Here is a 17,227-nt window from a genome sequence, read left to right as displayed (position 1 = left end):
AGACTGGCACATTCAGCTAGATCCTACTCTTTGGGCATACCAAACTAGCATCCGCACTCCAACAGGGGCAACTCCATATTGTTTGGTCTATGGATCAGAAGCCATATTACCTATCGAAGTAGAGATACCTTCTCTACGAGTATCCTTGCAAGGTCTTAAACCAGAAGAAGAAGAACGAGTCTCTCGACTCCAGGAGCTTGAATTGATTCAGGAACATCTCTAAAATGCAATAGATCATTTGAAAGTATATCAACAAAGAATGGCAAGAAGCTATAACCACAGAGTCAAGCCATGTATTTTTCAAATTGGAGATATAGTTCTAAGGGAGAATCCAAGAAATCAGCAAGACCGAGAAAAGAAGGGAAAAGTTGAACCAAATTGGCTAGGACCTTTTGTCATAGTAGCAACATATGGATTAGGAGCATACAAGTTATCTACCCCTGAAGGTGATTGGTTGGATGAACCTATCAATTCTATCCATCTCAAGAAATTATATGCTTGAGATATAAAGTCCTAAAAAAAATCAACAAAAAGCATATAAAGTCCTTAAAAAATCAACAAAAAGCATATAAAGTCTTGAAAAAATCAACAAAAAGCAAACTAAAGTCCTAAAAAAATCAACAAAAAGCATATAAAGTCCTAAAAAATCCTTAAAAAAAACAAAATATGGAAAAAATGCAATAAATTTAAATGGTGAAAACCTGGTAAACAGGCGCTATCTAAACAGTGAGTTCCTCCATCTATGAGATCGCTTTGTGCACCTATTCACTCCATCCTATCACATCTATCACTTCCATCTATCTTACCTTATCCATTCCATCTTTTGCATCCATTGCTCTGAACCATTTAGTAGAAAATATGTAGCTTACCAATAGTTATAATCTGTGGCATACTTGTCGTAGTCACTGTCTTAGATTTTATCAAAATCAATCAAATCTACATTTGTATCCCTCCATGGTTTGGATCTTGATAAATTCATAAATCCTTAATAAATTTTTGTTTCTGCTAGGGGCAAAATCCTAATTCCATTTTGCTAAGGTGATCTTTTGAATCTTTGAAAATTCAAAACATTCGGAAAACTTAGAAAAACCAAAAACGCCTAGGATTTTGAAACAGATAACGAGCAATAAAGCAATGAAAATCAAGGCATTTCATCAATAACTGAATCCTGAAACTCAAAAACTGAAGAATCAAGCAGTAAGTAATAAAGGATTATACAAGATCATTTATTAAGATGATTATATCAGTTAATGACCATAAGAACATGTGAATGACATACAAGATTCAGTGTTTATATCTTGATTTTATTGCTAATCATGTACTCTATGCAACTCAAGGATGTCCATGACTAGAGAAGCTATCATGGGGCATGATTATTTTTCTTTGGTTGTTGTCTGTGGTTTATCTCTTACTACGTTATGTACTTGTCTCAGGATATGATTGACAAAAGATCAAGGAGGAGGTTCCAAGTCATGCATGAAAGGGGATTATCCTTGTCTGTTCTGCAAGCAATGCTCAGGTCAACTTGGTCCATTATATCAAGTTGCTTGTATTAACTTGCTATATAAAAATCCATGTAAGGAATACTTAGGTCATCTTGAATCTTTATGTCAAGTTTCTTGTATTTTCTTACAACATTTTAAAGCTCAATGATGAAATCAAAGCATTGTTACAAAGATAGCAGATGAAGAATGGCAGTATCATTTTGAGTTAGATCATTTCATGAGCTCATTATTCATCTGCATTATAAGCATTCATTATCAATTGCATTATAAGCATATCATTTCATTAACAATCAATGGTCATAAATAAAGATTGAGTATACTTGGACAAACAAAAACCATTTGCATTTAATCATTATAGGTGCATTCATTTTTTAGAATCATTTTAATCATTATCCATTTTCATTTAGTTGTATATAAATCATTGCATTAATTTGCATTCAATTAAGTGCATTTCATTCATCATGTAGTGTATCATCATTATTATTTGCATTATCATTCCATTAACGATCATTTAGTTGCATCTTTGCACTTAAATTCATAAACATTACATATAAAAATCAAAAACATTTCATATAGATCATTTGCATTTACATCATCATAAATCAAAAGAAAATCAACCATTCATTTGAAAATCCATATAGATCATTGCATTTGCATCATTTAAGTTAGTAATGATTTTCATTTTGCATCCAAGATCATCAAAATCTAAAATCAACAAAAGCATTTATCATTACATCATCATATGAAGTGTCATCATCAAATAAAGTAACATGCATAAAAATCATCATCCATATAATCACTGCATCCATATAATCAAAGCATATAGATAATCATAAAATAGAGTAACATGCATAATAAAGATCATCATCATATAGAATCTATGTCTGCATATAGATCATCATAAAAACAATAAAAGTCCAAGTATACAATGATATCAAATAAACAATACAAGTTCCTCAAAATCAAATCACGGCTGTCCTATACCACTACCACCTGACTCTGCCCATCTTTGTGGCTATGGGTGAGAAGATCCTCCAGATACCTATCTCCCATGATCACCACTCCTCTAAGGAGGTCCCATGACCCCACCACTACCAGTATCCATCAACACGGTGGTATGATAACTACCTACTCTCTAGCTCTCTGCAACTGCCTCCTCATATCATCATTGCTAGTGGGAACTCTCCTTCCCGGCCCAAACTAATGCTCTAATAGTGTCAGCCGAGAGAGTACCTCATCCAACCTGTTGAATTGATCAAGAAGGCCTTGAGTATCATGTTGTCTCCTAATAGCCCTATCCCTCTTAGCCATGAGAGTCTGCACCTGTGCTTGAAGCTAATCAATTTGTTCTCTAAGACTATTAATGGTCTCCTGCTCTAGCATATCATGCTCTAGTGCATCCTGCTCTGGCATATCATGCTCTACTGCATCTTGCTCTGGCAAATCCTATTGTGGTGCATGAACTGCTATCCCCTCCTCACCACCTCCCTGTCCACCTCCTGGCATCTCCGTCCAAGTAGCTCTCAGAACCCGTCATCTAATAAGTAGGACATGATCCTTTGGATCCTCATCATCTCTACCATGAGCTACAATAACCTTAGGGTCTGGCTGAATCTGACCAAAATCAATGCCTCTCCTGCAACCCCCGTCTAATCTAGTCATCCCACCTCCTCCTGTCAATGGCAACCCTCTCAGTGATCTCATCCCTGCCCTACCATGCTCTCCCCCAATCTATCCAACATCCCTCCCACCCATAGGATGTGGTCTCCCAATCCTACCAACTGGTCCAAACGGTCCTCCACGGAATCTCAATCGACCTCCCCTCCATCCTGGTCTCCTACAACCACCACCTCCCTCGGCCTCCTGAGCAGCTCTAAGCTCTCATCTCTGTCTACATCTCCTCACACCTGGATTAAATGAATCATCATCCTTATCTCCTGAGCTGGGAGGAGGATCTACTAGATCAATAATACGAGGAAATGGATGAGCTAGTATATACTAAGCATAATCTATAGTAACCCCAGGATCAAGAATGTGCAATCTCATATCATAAGCCACTCTCAGAGTAGCAAGACACTCTGCACGAGCAATCTCAAATGACAAAAAAGGTCCCCAATCTCGTCTATCTCTGTACCGTCGAGCATATATCATCACACCAGTAGGCATACGCTGGATGATACCAAACTGTCTAAGAATGCGACTAATCAATTGTGGCTCAACAATGTAAGGAGACCGAAAAATGAGATATCTACTCTGCATCATAAATGGTAATGTATGTGCATCATCCATCCATGGCTCACAATCAACATATGGTCTCCAAGTAAAGCTATCCAATGAATCAAGAACCCAATGCCAATACTCCATCTTACCCATCTTATGCTAAGTAAGCATACCTGCATAAAAATACACATATGGATGCCTCTCTCCACGAACTCTGTGATGGATAGGCCAAGTAACAACAATGTGCTCCCAGCACCAGATCTGCAATAAAGTGCATCATGTCGACAAACTATCACTCTCATCATACACCACCTAATGAAGATCATGATATAAATGTGCCAACATACAAACACCCCAAGCATATCGAGTACGATGCTGCATCATACTCAAGAGAATCTCACCCCATCCAATAGAAAAACCTCACAATCGCCTATGAGGACAAATAAATCCTCCAATCAAACCAGCAAGAATCACAGGGAGAGTCTCATAATACATCACCATATCCTCCCATCGGATCTCTCCTCTAGCAATGTTATCATTAGCAAAAACAGCTCTGCAAGCCTCTGTCCCAACATGATCCTGAAAATCATATGGCACTAACTCGCCAGTCATTTGGATGTGCAAGATCTTATAAACATCCTCAAGCATCACACTAATCTCACCCATGGGTAAGTGGAAAGTGTTATGCTCACTATGCCATCTCTCGGCTAACGCCGTCAAAAATCCTCTATTATGCGTAATCTCAGGCATATATAACAGATGATGTAAACCACAAGAATCTATATGTCTAACCTCTACCTGTGTCAACTCTGGCACTAAATGACGTACTACTGGTAATTTCTCCTGACACTGGAGAACATCAAGTTTCTCCTATTTTACCAAGAAAATTAGATCAATCATCATCTATCTTTCAATCAAATCAAATTGAAGCAATTTACGCTATCTATCAATCAAATCAAATTGAAGCAATTTCTGCTAACAAATCTATCAAATCAAACTGAAGCAACTTAAGCTATCAAATCATTTTTAAAACCTATCAATCACTGAGTTCAATCAAAACTCTTCTAAGCTCTTGCATCATAAACTAAATTAGTTTCTTAGAGCTACTCTATCAAAATAAATCAAATTGATCTATCCAACAACATCAATCAATCAATCAAGTCCCTATTCATCATACACACACATTAAACATGTTAAATCTAATCATCAAAGTGATTTTAGCTTTTGCATCTATCTAAAACATCAAATTTTGAGCATATGTGTTATCTTATTGAGCAAAAGCACTAAACTAAAGCATATGCACTATCTTATTGAACAAAAGCGCTAAAACAAAGCATATGCGCTAACTTTTTCAACAAATGCGCTAACCCTACGCACAAATGTGTGAAACATGCAGAAGCACTACAACACAATGCATATGCGCTAACATCCTTAACATATGTGCTATCCTAATGAGCATAAGCGCTATCATGAGAAAATGTGCTAAATCTAATGGCATAAGCACTAAATCTACATGCAAAAGTGCTAACCTAACACCGAAAATCGCAAAAAAAATAAAAAATTTAACAACACACCTAAAACATGATAAGTTGCACGACAAGTTGAAAACAAAGCTCGGGATAATATACATATCGGATACCCATACTCTAGAGGTCACTGATATTGTCGAACATGCTCAAATTGATGGTTCTCCACAGGAATCACCATTTTGCCACCTCACCAAGAAATTTTTCTTCACAAGTTGACAGGGATAACAATGAAATTAAAATTAACCTTGGTTAATTTTATATTTACTATTTGAAGAGTAATTAATGCTATTCAATGGGGCAATTTAATTTATTTTTTACAAATGAATTTAATTGACTGGATTTTTATCAATTATCATGAGATTCTATGGCAACAAGCTTTTTTAGGAAGAATAGTCTGAAACTTGATGGAATTAACTATGGTATATGGAAGATTAGAATGGAGACACATCTAAATTGCATTGGAAGAGACATATGGGATGTTACAAAGAATGGCTATGTTGGTCCTACATCGAATCAACCTAATCCACCAACACTGGGTAAAGATCAAGAGAATCATTGCAAAGAAGCACTTTTGAGTGCTTTATCAGATCAGCAAATCATGTGATTATCAGACCAATCTACTACTAAAGCTGTTTGGGATAAATTGGAGACATTGAATGAAGGAGATACCACTATTAAAATTGCAAAACTGGAATGCTACCAAGTCAGATATGAAAATTTGAAAATGGAAGAAGATGAAAGAATCTTTGCTTTTATGGAAAGGGAATGAAATTGTTTTGGGAATACAATGTTTTGGAGGATCCTTAAGTGAAGATAAAATTGTTTCTAAATTTTTAAGAGCATTTCCACTAGCATACAAAATGAAAGTAACTGTTATTAATGAGTTGAGAACAATGCCTAATACATTAGTATCTAGAGATACCTTGGTTGGAAAACTTTCAGCATTTGAACTTGAGGAATTTAGTCTTGTTGCTACAATTAAGATAGATTTGGCCTTCAAAGCATCATCATCTACAATATCATCATCATCATCTGACAAATCTGATTAGAAAGCACTTTATGCAACAAAACTTGAAGATATCATAAAGGAATATGAAGAACTGGAAGAAATTGAAGCACTATTTGCAAGGAAAATGCCTAAAGGTCCTATTGGAAGTAAATATGAAGGTAAAGTGCCATATAAATGTTTTAATTGCAATAAAGTTGGTCATATGGTATCTAGATGTCTTGATAGACATGATAGATTGAGAGAAGAAGATAAAAGAACATATAAGCCTAACCCTAAATATCAGAGATACAGATTTAAGAAGAATAGAGACAAATCATGTTACTATGTTGATGAAGGAGTTACTGATGATTCTAATGAAGAACCAACAAGCAATGGATGGGCTTTTGCTGCAATAAAATAAGATCAATCGGCACCTACTGTTCCATCGGTAGAGCAGGCCCTAGTAGCTAAAATTGAAGAAAAAGATGAATGGATTATAGATTCCATATGTTCACATCATATGACTGGTGATAAAAGTAAATTCTTGTCTTTTCAGGAATACAATGGAGGTCTAGTAAGATTTGGGGATGATAAAGCTTGTTTGATCAAAGGAAAAGGCACTATATCTTTTGATGGTAAGCACAATACTAAAAAATTTTATTATGTTGAAGGTTTGAAGAATAATCTTTTGAGTGTTGGTCAATTAGTTGAAAAGAGTTTTCAGTTGCAATTCAAGAATGGTAAATGTAAAATCTTAAACAGAACTAGTTTGGAAATTGCCACCGATAATCAGACTAGAGGCAATATCTTTCATTTGAACAACAATGAGAAAGCATGTTTGATTGCACATATTGCTGAAAGTTGGTTATGGCATAAGAGACTTTGTCATGTAAATTTTGATTGCATTGTGAAAATCAGTACAACTAAGGCAGTAAGAGATTTACCTAAGATTGTTAAACCTCACAACCCGATATGTAAGGAATGTCAAATGGGAAAGCAAGTTAGAACAACTTTTAAGAGTATTTATGAGAAATCCAATAATGTTCTTGATTTAATCCATACTCACTTGTGTGGTCCGGAAAGAACTAGAAGTCTACAGGGAGATAGATACTTTATGTTAATCATTGATGATTATTCTAGAATGTGTTGGCTTACTTTTCTCAGGCAGAAATGAGAAGCTTTTGGAAAATTCAAACTATTCAAGGAAATGGTAGAGAATAAAGCTGGTAAGAAAATCAAATGTTTGAGATTAGATCAAGGAGGAGAATTTACATCTAAGGATTTAAATACATTTTGTGAAGTGAATTTGAATCAGAAGACAACTATCAACACCCCAGACACCTCAGCAAAATGGAATTGTTGAAAGGAAGAATAGAACTATTCTAGATGCAGCTAGAAGCATGATATTGGAAGCAAATCTACTTCATGTGTATTGGAGAGAAGTAGTGAATATTGTGGTTTACACTTTTAACAGAGTTAACATCAAAGGTGAAACCGGTAAGAACCCTTATGAACTATGGTTTGGTAATACTCCTACTCTTAAATACTTCAGAATATTTGGAAGCAAATGTTATATTAGGTGAGATGAGTATATTGGTAAATTTGATTCTAGAAGTGATGAAGGAATATAGATGTTTTAATTAAAGATTGCAGAAAATCATTGAGAGGCTAATATGAAGATAGATGAACAATTTAGAGCAAAATCAAGATCTATGGATTCTAAACCGGCAGTTGAGATGTTTATAAATGAACCTATATAGAGTGCACTGGTACAGAGTGTAGATCTAGTGACATTGGCATTGTCAGAGAATTCCACAGTGACTGAAGAACAACAGCAAGTGAACAAACCCAGGTATGTAAGACTGAATCACTCTGAAAGTTAGATAATTGGGAATAAGTATCAAGGTGTTATTACAAGAGGGAGAATGGAAAATGAAGAGGTATGTTTAATTTCTCAAATTGAACCAGCCTCTGTTATTGAAGCATGTGAAGATAAACATTGGATTAAATCTATGGAGGATGAATTAGAACAAATGGAAAAGAATAATACATGGAAATTAGTTCCCCAACCTAAAGACAAAAATGTAACTAGAACTAAATGGGTATTTAGAAATAAACTCAATGAAGATGGTAAGGTAATCAGAAGCAAAGCAAGATTAGTGTGTAAAGGATATTCACAGAAAGAGGGAATTGATTATAATGAAACCTGTATACATATAAAAATGGCTATGAGCAATTGAATAAATATTTTATATTTATTCAATATTTATTCTTCTATTAAATAGTTAATTTGAAAAGATTAATTTATTTAATTCATTTCATGTCTTTCTATTAATTAATTTAATTAAAATAATTTATTAATTAATTCATCTATCCTATTCTTCTAATTAATTAAATATCTAATATTTAATTATCCTTTTAACCAAGTTAATTTCATTTCTAATATTAAATTATCTCCTCCAATCAATCGAATATCTAATATTTAATGGCTATTCTCCTATCCTATAGTCTCAAATCTTAAATAATTTCTTAAATTTTGTAATCTCCCTTTTCCAACTCACCTCCCATCTCCACTTCATCTTCCCTTTGCGAACTCATAAAACATGTGGCTAAGGAAATTAATATTTCTTAAATATTAATTCATCATTTATCTTCAACCTCCAAATTTAATGAATATTGTGTGCGTACACATATATCATAACCATTTCTTATATTCTCTCTAACACTCCCTACATCTTAGGAAGGACTTGAGTCCACTTGTCCTATCATGCCTAAATCTTCTCCAACCATCGCTAGATTCCCTCAGTCAGCAACCCACTCAAGGTGAGATGGGTGACACTTGTCTTCTCCTTCCCCCTTTCTCTCAACCTTCACCTTTTCTCACATCCATCCAAATCTGTAAATTTGATCATGACCGTTGATCTAAGCCACATCATCTCATCCTCTCAAAGTATATAAAATCAAGAGCTTCAGTTGAGAGAGAGTTAGACTTCAAGAGACTTCAAGTGCATTTTCAAGCAAATCATTTATAAAACTTATGCATCTGTGAGTTTTAATCTTGAAGCAAATAGCAATTAGAATTTTAGCATAATCATGTAGCATTGCATATCATAGTATCAGTTAACTATGAGTTATCAGTCCACTCTTCATATGTCATCTTGGAAGCTATCAGTGCATTGTCTAAGAGCACACAATCTGCAACCAGGAACTGTGGAATTAGGACACAATGAGACATAAACCATGAAGGTAATATTAGTATTTTTTATTTCATATGTATTCCATGTAGTTTCATTGGTTGAGTTTGGATTTCCTGTAGCATTTCTATTGGTATTTTATGAAACTAACTTGTTGTAGGTAGCATTCTGATGATGAAATTCAAGTCGACACAAAACTTTTGCATCAGTAGCTAAAATTGAGGCAGTCAGATTATTTCTTCCATTTGCATCTCACAAGAACTATAAAGTATATCTGATGGATGTAAAATATGCATTCTTGAATGGTGATCTTGAAGAGGAAGTTTACATTAAACAGCCTGATGGATTTTCATTGACAAATAATGAAGATATGGTTTGCAGATTAAGGAAAGCTTTGTATGGATTGAAGCAAGCTCCTAGAGCTTGGTATGCTAGATTGGACAAATATCTTTTGAAGAAAGATGATGCTGACAGCAACTTATATTTCAAAGTGACTAATGATGACATCTTGGTTATTGAAGTTTTTGTTGATGATATCATTTTTGGAGGAGAAGATGGATTGTGTAAAGACTTTGCTAATAAGATGCAGGAAGAATTTGAAATAGCTATGATTGGGGAGATAAAAAAAATTTTTAGGATTGCAGATTTTACAGACTGATAAAGGTATATTCATATTTCAAACAGAATACTTGAAGGAACTATTGAAGAAATTTGGTATGGAAAATTCCAAACCGGTAAGTACTCCTATGACCACAACTAATAAATTGACATTGAAGGATGATATTGCTCCTGTTAATCTGACAAGATACAAATCTATGATTGGAAGTTTATTGTATCTGACACAAAAAAGACCTAATCTAATGAATGCAGTATGTATTGTTTCAAGATTTCAGAGTAATCCTAAAGAAAATCATGAATCAGTAGTGAAAAGGATTTTCCGGTATCTACAAGGCACAACAAATATTGGTTTATGGCATCCTAAAGATGAAAATTTTGATTTATGTGCATACACTGATGCAAATTGGGTAGGAGATGTAGATGACAGAAAGAGAACCACTGGTAGAGCAGTCTTTCTTGCTAGCAGATTGATTTCATGGTTGAGAAAGAAACAGACTTGTACATCATTCTCAATAGCAAAATCAGAATATGCTGCAGCAACAACTAATTGTACTCAGGTATTATAGATTAAGCAAATGTTGAAAGACATAAAGGTAAAATGCAAAAAACCTATAATCATTTATTGTGATAATTCAATAGTAATTGATATATCAAAGAATCCCGTATTTCACTCTAAGACTAAACATGTTTCTATCAAATATAACTTTTTGAAAGAGAATGTTGAAGAAAAAGAAGTGAGATTGGTTTATATGAATACTAAAGAGCAAATTGCAGATATCTTTACCAAGCCTTTGCCTAAGGAAAATTTTGAATATCTCGAAGAGTGGCTTGGGGTAATACCCTCATCGGTAGAGACTTAGACAATTGATGATTGGCATCAAACTGACAAAATTAATAGAGAAACCTTTTTCTGGCTTTGATGGAGGAGAGCTACTTCTCGGGGGGAGTAATCAGTTATTGTAATTGGTTATATGAGCTGGTTGTATATTCTGGTATTTGTATATCTTTGGCATTTGATGTCAAAGGGGGAGAGATATCTATGGAAAAACATTAACATTATCCTTTGGGGAGAGATTATTCATTGGGGAAGAGATATATACTCTCTGCATTTGTATTTTGATTTCTGGTATTGATCTATTATGGAGATTGTTGGTTTTTGGTTTTCGGCATTTTGTTTTGGCACTTAGATGTTTTTCCATCTTGTGTTGCCATCAATGCCAAAGGGGTAGATTGTTGGTATTATGGATGTTTTGCATTAGTGTTTTCATTGATTTCATCACTTATCCTTCTGGAGATCTTTGGTTATGTTGAACCGGCACATTGTGTTCACCGGCATGTTCAGTGACTTATGCACAATCACCAATATATTGTTCACCAGCACTAAGGATGACTTGTTATCATCTGGAGATCACTTGGTTATGTCAAAGACATGGTTCAGACACTTGGTTTTGGTATTTTGGTTATTGGTCTAATCGGGTTGAGATATTTGTTATTACCAGCAAATTGGTCTAGGTTATAGACCAGTATGCATTATCTATTCCAGATCAGCGCAACATGTTATGGAGATGATTTATTATTATTGTCAATGTATTGAGACGATATGATGCATCACATCTTGACTTGTTTGTAATTGATTTTATTGCAATATTCTTAGTAAGCCGACCTACACATTTGGTCCTAGGTTTTGGTATATACACAAGATCTCATTTGTGAGATGATGTAATAGGAAGTAACAGTATATGGTATATGGTATTGTAACATGGTATGTGCGAATATTGAAGATAATATGAGAAGACCATAGAGAAGGGTCAAATAAGATTTGAAGGTGATTATCAGAGCTTAACCGGTACTGAATCTAGCATTGGAGATGCTACTTTGAGAAATACATTATCATTGGATTTAACCATCCAATTGTAGTCAGTGTGACTCTTATTTTGTGATTGAGCAGTGAGCTCTAGGTGGTTGGTATTTCTACATGTACAGACCCCATTTGTATACACATACTATTTGGAATAGTATCATCTAATTGTGGGTAAGGTTTCCAACCATGGTTTTTCCCCTTATTGGGTTTCCACGTACAAATCTTTGTGTTATGTGTTGCGGATGTTGTTTCTCTTTCTATTTTATGCATTGAGTTTCACTGGTATTAATATTAACTACTAATCTATCAACTGACATTAAGTTTGGTTTACCTGTATTATGCATCAAGTTTGATTAAGTTATATTTGGGTTGAAATTAATAGACAACTTATTCACCCCCCTCTCAGTTGCCTCCCGGGTCCTAACATCAACAAATTACAAAACTTTAACCACACAAAACCTTTTACCAGAATGCATAAATCAAATACCAGAATAGCAGATATAACAATTAAGAATAAGAATAAACCATAAACCAAATACCAAGAATTCACATCACATAACACCAAGATTTGTATGTGGAAAACCCAGTAAAGGGAAAAACTACAGTGGGAAGTCTACCCATAGTCAAATGATACTTCTATAGTAAATATCTGAATACAATAAGAGGGGCTTGCACATGCAAGACGGCCAACAACCTAGAGCACACTGCTCATCACAAAAGAGCCTCACTGAATACAAAAGAAATCTAGACTACAATTTCAAAGAATAAATGAACTGCAACAATAACATCTCCTATGCCTAAGTACATTTTTGGTTAAGCTCAATACTGGAGATCTCACACCTCTTACACAAACCCAATTCAATCACCCATGATCGACCAAAACCTCTACATATGATTATAACTTTATTTGCACATAGATAATCTCACAACCATAACCCATGCTACATGTGTTGGCAGTGGGCCAACATCCCTCGTGGGGATTCGTGACATGGTTTAACAACCTCCTGTGGATTCTATAAGGCTAGAGGTTGTATCGGGTATTGATAGGTCGATCTTTTGGTGTAACGACAACCCTATCTTGTAACAAGTGGTATCAGATCTTGGTCACAGATTTGAATCACATAGGCCAGGATGAGTGACACTCAGAGGGGGATTGTTGGTAGTGGGCCAGTGTCCCTCATGGGGATTCGCGACATGGTTTAATAGCCTCCTATGGATTCTATAAGTCTAGTGGTTGTATTGGGAATTGACAGGTCGATCTTTTGATGCAACGACAACCCTAGCTTTTAATAACATGATCTACAATGGGATATACTGTAGACACCTAAAAATGTCTCATTGATCATGTACTAATTATTCCTCTAATTAGTTAAATAATTCTTTAATTCTTTAATTAATTTAATTAATCATATTCTTCTAACTTCATATTTCCTCATATCTTACTAAATTATTCTATTTGCTATTCTATCATCATTTAATCATTTTAACCATTTTCTAATATTAATTAAATATTTATTATTTAATTAATTATGATTAATTCCCCAATTTAAATAATCTTCATTATTTAAATAAATTAATTCTCAATTTCTATCTCTAATCATCTAATCATCAACCCTCTTCTAAATATTAATTAAATATTTATTATTTAATTAATTATGATTTTAATCCTTTAATTTAAATAATATTTATTATTTAATTAAATTCCATTTCTAAATAATTAAATCGTTTCTTTAAATTATTTAATTAACTAATTAATTCTTCCATTTCCAAATCCCCAAATTCTAATTTAATTTGATTTCATATTCTTCTAAATTCTTCCAAATTCAATTACATGTGCATGATTTCAAAAACCAAATTGAAAATCAAAGTCAAGTTCTCAATATATTCAAATGCTAAGTTGAATTAAATTAAATTCAATTATTTGAATTAAATCTCATGCAAAGATTAAATTGATAATCTAAATTTAAATGCAAGCACATGCTAAATTAATTAATTAAATCATTTATCTCTCCAACTTCTATTTCTATCTTTCAGTTAGCTTTTTCTAAATTAAGCTTTCTGTGTCATCCTCTTTATTTCCTCCAATCATTCATTTTCTTCCTTCAATCATCTTTTTCTCAATCAGTTGACTCAATTAATCTATTCAATCTATTGAGTTTCACTCCTACAATCAATAGTTCAACTATCAATTTTCATTTGAGCTCACCTGAGTTCCACCTCTTGATCAATCTGTTCCACCTTTCAATCAATCTCATCCAAAAATCTATAAATTGAGCATTCAATCCTCCTCTCCTCCTCAATCCTGAACAATTTCTCTAAATCATGAACTTCGAGTCTGTGTCACTTGTAGGTTACCAGTGCAATATCTGAGAGCCATCATATCATAGAGAAGATAAGAGCAATGGAAGCAATATGCAATCTTGGAATAGGGAGTTTTAGTTTGATTTGAATGATTTATAATTCCTATTTCTTGATATTGCATTATTTCATTGTCTTGTTTGTTAGATTCTTTGATTAGATAGGGATTCATGATTTCCCTTGATTTCTAATTGATACATTGTTATTAAGATGAATTTAACATGCATTAAATTTTGGTGAACCCGACGTGAATCACAGCTAATTTACGTTCTCTATTCTCTATGTAATTTTTGTAGGTCGTATGGATTTTTTGCATTTTTTTACAGATTTCGCATGGATTTCAAGAATAGATATTTTGTCTTGCAATCACAAGTACATCTTCCCACAATTGCATAGACAAAATCACGCATTCGACCCCTCCGGGTCATGCATTCACTCTGATAGGGTTACACAATTGCCCTGTTCAGATCATGCAATCGCCCTTTCTGGATCACGCATCTGCAGGGTTAATTGCTGTTTAAGTTTTTCTTCCATCTGTTGTTTGTTCTATTTAAATCTATCTCAAATTGGGTTAATGTGGGATCAAATTGCTTTATTTCATGATTTGATTATAACAGTTTATGGCAAGAAAAGTTCAGTTCAGCATTTCAGGTGCAAGAAGGACAAAACAACAAAGAAGAGAAGCCAAATGCTATCAAAAGGTTCTCCAGGCAGAAAAATTGATAGAGGATTTGAAAGAACAATTGGCCTTTGATAGATATAATAGCTTAGTTCTTTCTTATCAAGTTAAATATGATCTAATCAATATTGAATGGATGATGAGAGATTTGGCTAGGGCTTCACAATTGGTTTTGTAGGTTCCTGATCGGGATTAGTTTTCTTATCTTTTTTAGTTTTTAACTTTTATTGTTGTATGTTTGTCTGTCATGCAACCGACCTATTAGTGCTACACAATTGATCAGATATCATCATGCATTCGGTCTATTAGAATTATGCATTCACTCTATCAGGTTCACGCATTCGGTCTGTAAGTATCATGTTGGCATATGCACACTCCAATGAGACATTGTATGTGATTGAAGGTTTTGTCATTGATGGCAACCTTAGAATCCTATTACATCGGCAAGGAATTACAGTAACAAGGCATTACACTGGCAAGGCATTACACCGACAAGATAGTTCACTGGCATCAACATATCACACTCTACACCGGCAATCAGACCACCGACACCAGCAATAAGAAAGGAAGCATACCAGCACAGACGCCGACAGGATTTTTGTTATATTATATTTTGTTTATTATTGTAAAAACTTTGCAAGCTGACTTGGCAAGTTGTAAGATGACTCTTATATATAAGAGAGGTCATTGTAGACATTTAGTAAGTAATGGAAGTGAAGAAAAAGAAGATATTAGGCAGACCTATTATGCGAAATATAGGTTAAAGGTTTTATGTAAAGAACATAGCGGAAACTTGTACTGGATCAGGAATTATAGATGTTATTATAAAGAAGTACAAGATATTGGATTTGTATAATCCACATTGTAAGTCAGTGAGACTTCCCATTGAGCACTGAGCTCTAGGAAATTGGCCTTCCCCTCTTGTAAGTAATATTCTCTTATTGGCCAGTAAATGGATATTGTGTGTCACAAATCCCACCGAGGTTTTTCCCATGCTAGGTTTCCTCACTAAATCCTTGTGTTATGGTGTGTTTTTCATGTGGATGCTTTTAATTCTATTTATTGCATTATTTCTTGCATACCAGTACACTGTTATAATATGTTCTGCATGTTTTAAGTTAAGAAATTCTAATTACCGGTTAGATACTGATTCACCCCCCCCCCCTCTTAGTATCTATGGGATTCCTAAATATTGGTATCAGAGCTTGGTCCTCTATTTTTAGAAGCCTAACAGCTTGAGGAAGATCTTGACACTGGTAGATATGGAAAATCTGATGAAGCAACTTGAAGGAGCTCTCTCAGACTATGATATAGAAAAATTGAAAAATATCAAACTAGAAGATGATCTAAAGGCAGCTCAAGATATCATTCAGGCACTTCAAGAAAATCTTACTATTGCAAGAAATAAGAGAAGAGAACTTTGTGAAAAGATGCAAAATGAGAATGATGAAAAGGAATCACTTAATGATATGTTAATTAAGCTGAAACTAGAGAACATAACTACAAAGAATGAGATGTAGGATATGACTATGAGATTTTGTAAAGAGATTGAAGATAGGAAGAAGAATGAAGAAGAATTGACTAGAAGACTAAGTGATGCAGCAAATGAGAACACAAGACTGAGCTATCAAAATGATTTATTAAAGACAGATCTGATGCACACTCAGAATGACTCCAATGAACTAATGAGACAGAAAGAAGTCTTAGAAAGAGAACTAGAAACATCAAATCAACATAAAGAAAAATTCAAGAAAAGCTCAGAGGAACTTGGTAACTTGCTGAAGAATCAAAAACCTAAAGGTGACACTTCTAGAATTGGCTTTGAAGTTGGTGAAAGCTCCGGTACTACAAACACATAGGATCACAACAAACCGGTAAGGTAACCTAATGCTTATAAATTCAATGGAAAATGATTTAACTATAATAATTATGGTCATAGAGCAAATGAATGTAGATCTAGAAATTATCAAAATATCAACACACCCACCGGTCAATGTTCAAAATGCAACAAATTTTGTCACAATTCTGAAAATTGCAGAATGAATGTGAGATGTTATGTTTGTAGAAGATTTGGACATTTATCTAATCAATGCAGAACACAAACTGGCATAGGTTATGGGAAAGCTATTCAGAAGAATAATGTGACTTGTTATGCATGTAACAAGATTGGGCATATTGCAAAATTCTGTAGAAGTAAAGGATCACCAGCATACAACAAAAGTTCTAGCATGAAAGGAAAAGAAAAAGTTGAAGAGGTTAAGCAAGAATTCTCAAA

Source organism: Cryptomeria japonica, chromosome 5 (assembly GCF_030272615.1).
Source record: "Cryptomeria japonica chromosome 5, Sugi_1.0, whole genome shotgun sequence".
NCBI classification, from domain to species: Eukaryota; Viridiplantae; Streptophyta; class Pinopsida; order Cupressales; family Cupressaceae; genus Cryptomeria; species Cryptomeria japonica.
Note: the sequence above shows the minus strand (reverse complement) of the source record.